The sequence below is a fragment of the Tupaia chinensis genome, unplaced genomic scaffold, assembly GCF_000334495.1.
Source record: "Tupaia chinensis unplaced genomic scaffold, TupChi_1.0 Scaffold000033_1, whole genome shotgun sequence".
Lineage (NCBI taxonomy): Eukaryota > Metazoa > Chordata > Mammalia > Scandentia > Tupaiidae > Tupaia > Tupaia belangeri.
The window spans coordinates 2,207,888-2,212,281 of NW_006159463.1; positions in this window are offsets into that span (position 1 = coordinate 2,207,888).

The window sequence follows — 4,394 nt, forward strand, 5'->3', positions numbered from 1 at the left end:
TAAAAAAAAAAAAAAAAAAAAAAAAAAATCCTCTCCCCCCCCAAAAAAAAAACAGAAAGAAAGGCAGGTCTACTTTAGAAGAAATTAATTTAAAGAAAATATAACAATGAATCAACAGGTATTTCAGTAAATCAATGGAAATCATAAAAGAGAATCAAATTCAATTTATAGAGCTGAAATCTACAAATATTTAAATAAAAATATTCACTAGATGTTCAGTACAATACATTGGACATGTCAGATAGAGATCAATGAACTTATTGATATGTTAATAGGTAAAGTCAAATATTAAGAACAAAGAGGAAGAATCACCACATGGCATAATGGTTACATAGGACTTCCATTTAGTTGACTGAGGTTAAAGTTCTGGACCCAGTGGCTTAAAATTCGCTCCAGGGATAAATGCATACATATCCAAAATCATGAGAGGAGAATGGAGGAGAAAGAACTACGGCATGGACATCCTTCGGGGGTGGGGTGGTGGTGGTAGGTAATTTCTTGCTTTCTGTCTCTCTGTCTCTCCGGTGAGTGCATGCACCCTATAGCAAAAATCTCTAAAAGAACAACAAAAGTAAATAATTAAAAAAGAAATAGAAACTCACTTGCTTGTAATGAAGCTCCAACAGCCAGAGAAGAGAAAGCGCTTTTTTTTTTTTTTTTTTTTTTTAATTTGAGAAAATATTGGCTAAGAAATACTTGCACTTTGTTCCTGTTTTCTCAATACTTGGGTCCATAGGAGAGAAATTAATATAATAAGTAACAAAATTAAAACCAATTTGAATGACAAAGCTAAGCAGATTTTATAAAACCTCATACCACAATGAAAAGAACAAGAGAGAGGTGTTTAAAATAAACAAAACTTAAATAAGAAAAACACAAAGGATTTGGAAGTTACATTTTAAGTAGTCATATAAATTAATGATACTGAAAACAATAGATGCCTACAGTTCTGTCTTGTTTTATAACCTACAGCAATGGGAATAATAATTATACATCAAATTTTTTGTATGGAAATTAAAAGACAGAATATTGATAAGGACTTAAAGGAGCCATAGAAATATATTAATCATGAATGTAACATTTTTTTTAAAAGAATCTCACCTTTTTTGGCCGAGTAGCACCATGGCTTTTGGCAAGTATAAGCCCTTACATAAGCTGATGAAAAGGGATCCAAGAAAAAAGTGGCTGATCCACTTGCTAAAAAAGATTGGTATGATGTGAAAGTACCTGCTATGTTCAACGTAAGAAATATTTGGAAAAAAAAAAAAAAACTAGTTACCAAGACTCAAAGAACCATAATTTCATCTGATGAACTTAAGGATCATGTGTTTGAAGTGAATCTTGCTGATCTTCAGAATAATGAAGTGGCATTTAGGAAGTTCAAACTAATTATTGAGGATGTTCAGGGCAAAAATTCCCTGACTAACTTCCATGGCATGGATCTCACCCGTGACAAAATGTGTTCATTCTATGGTCAAAAAATGGCAGACCATGACTGAAGCTCATGTTGATGTCAAGAATACTGATGGTTATCTGCTTCATCTCTTCTGTATTGGGTATACTAAAACCTAAACAGTTAGATATGGAAGACCTCTTATGCTCAGCATCAAGAGGACTGCAAAATCCAGAAGGAGATGATGGAAATCATGACCTGGGAAGTGCAAATGGCTTGAAGTAAACTGATTTTAGACATTAGAAGAGACATAGAAAAGGCTTGCCAATTGGAAACAGATGGTGTAATGACTATGTTGCTGGACTCCCACATAGTCGATCGTGGTTCGAGTCCCAGACCGGGCAGCTTAAAACACATTGGGCACTTGTGCGTGCATGCCCAAAATCCCAAGAGGAGAATGGAAGAGAAGAGACTGTGTATGACCATGCACTCTGGGGGTGATTTCTCGCTTTCTGACTGTCTCTGGTGAGCACACACACCCTATAGCAAAAATTTCTCTAAAAAAATTAAAAGAAAAATCTTACCAATCTATCTATCCTCTCCAAGATATCTTCATCAGAAAAGTAAAAATTAGGAAAGTTCATGGAGCTTTGTGGTGAAGACAGTAGCTCTGGAAAAGCTAATGAGGATAAGATGGGCAGTAAAGTTGAATGAGCTGATGGATACAAACCACTAGCCTAAAAATCTGTTTAAAGAACAGGCTTTAAATAGTGACAAATAAAAAGTGACAAATAAGTCCTATTTGTGAAAAAAAGAAGAACCTCACACATAATCTCGATAATTTTCTAAAAGAACAGTGTGTTTTATCATGATCAGAATATCAGAATTGCAAAATGGTTTTAAAATGCTGATCAAGGTATGTGCTTATCTATTTCAAAAAGTACAGTGTGGTTTGGTAACAGACAAGAAAATAAGGATTAATTATATAAAATATTTAAGTTATATTTGGGAATATTTAAAACACAAATTCCAGCACCTCAAGCTCCAGAAGGACTAGTCCAGTATGTACTTTCACACTTAATAAATGTATTTGTCTATAGATAAGTGTAAGTTAAATAAATGTGACATAAGGCAAAATTGACAAAAGTATTGAAACAAGATCAACTCCATGTTACCGTCCCTTGGAATTTTAGGTGAATTTTTGAAAACATAAATTTATAAATTATAACCCACAGTATTAACTGAGTAAATTGCTAAAAGTGTAATGCATTTACTCCTTTGAGAATCTATATATTATGCTGTAAAAATGTACAATAAGTAAATGTAAATAAATACTTAAAAAACCTTAAACAAGTATATGAAATAAAAAAATACATACACTCGCATTCTTTCTCTCTCTCTCTCTATACACACACACACACAAACACACACACACACACATTCATCAGGAAAGTGATGACATATTTTCTTTTTTTTTGGATTCTTTTTTTAATTTTTTTATTCCTATACAATATTCTTTTTTTAATTTATTATTATCATCATAATCTTCTTTATATTACATTGGATTACATATAACTTTACAGTGTATTACATTGCTTTTTCAAAAGGGAATGCCACGCAAGTCAGTCAGTACAAAGACATTAATCTCCCCGCTTCAACATTCGATATCTTTTCTATGTTTTCCCCAATCATTATTATTATTATTATAATTATTTTTTAAAACAGTCAATCACTATTTCTCATTTTGCTTGTAAAATACTTTACCCATCATGAAATACTTCTCAGACCAATCCAGTGTGATGACATATTTTCTACATTTTTCTATGCAAAAATGTGTCATGACTTTCCTGACAACAACCCTGTATATGTATATGTATATGTATATACATATATGTGTATATATATATATTAAGTTTTTGCCACAGGGTCCTTGAGCTCATCAGAGAGAGAGAGAGAGAGAAATTGAGAAATCAGCCTCCAGGGGAGATGGCCAATCCTTTCTCCTCCAGTCTCCTCTTGGGATTTTGGGCACATATGTAGCCATGACAATGTGATTTTCAAGCCACCAGGTCTGACACTTAAACAGTGGTCAGCCAGATGGGAATCCAGCACCTTACTCACTATACCATTGACTCCACTTTTTAAAATATATTTTTAAATTTTTTCTCTTTTTACTCTAAGTGAAGTTTTTAACCATAAAACTTCAGTTTAGTCCATCAGAGAGAGAGAGAGAGAGAGAGAGAGAGAGAGGCATTACCAATGGGATCTTCACACAGCAATCCATCTGTTTCAGCCAGTCTTGGATAATGGGCCCAATCATACCTGGCATTTTCAGAGAGGTCTCCGGATGAAAATCAGGAATCCGCATAAGTAGGTTAGCCTCGTAGAGCATGTATTATCATTGTGCCTCTGTTCAACCCCTAAAACTTTATTTTAGTTAATAAAAATATATTTGCTCTATAAATACTAAAAAGATGCATGTATGACATAAGAATGGACTAAACCATATATAATTTATAAATAAATATATAAGACATATTCTCAGAATTTCTTTATTAATACAGTGCACCTGCTTTCACCCTTCAGAAACGGCACTAGGCTATTACCATCAAGTACATTGACATATTGCATTACATCCTTTAGTCTTTTTTTTTTCCTTGTTTTTTTTTGACAGATTTTTGGTATATGGTGCTTGAGCTTACCAGAGAGACAGAAAGGGAGAAATCACCCCCATGGAGGGATGGCCATGCCACAATCTCTTCTCCTCTATTCTCCTCTGAGAATCTTGGGAACCCAAGCACACACATCAGGCATGAGTTTTAAGCTCTGGGACTCAAACTCAACTACATGGGAGTCCAGTGACCTAGCCATTACTCCATCTGCTGGTTTCAGTCTTTTTATTTTCAATTGCCAAAGGGTGTGTGCACTTACTGGAGAGAGATAGAGAGAGGGAGGAAGCATCTCCTAAAGGAGTGTAGGCATATCACAAAGCTCTATTCCT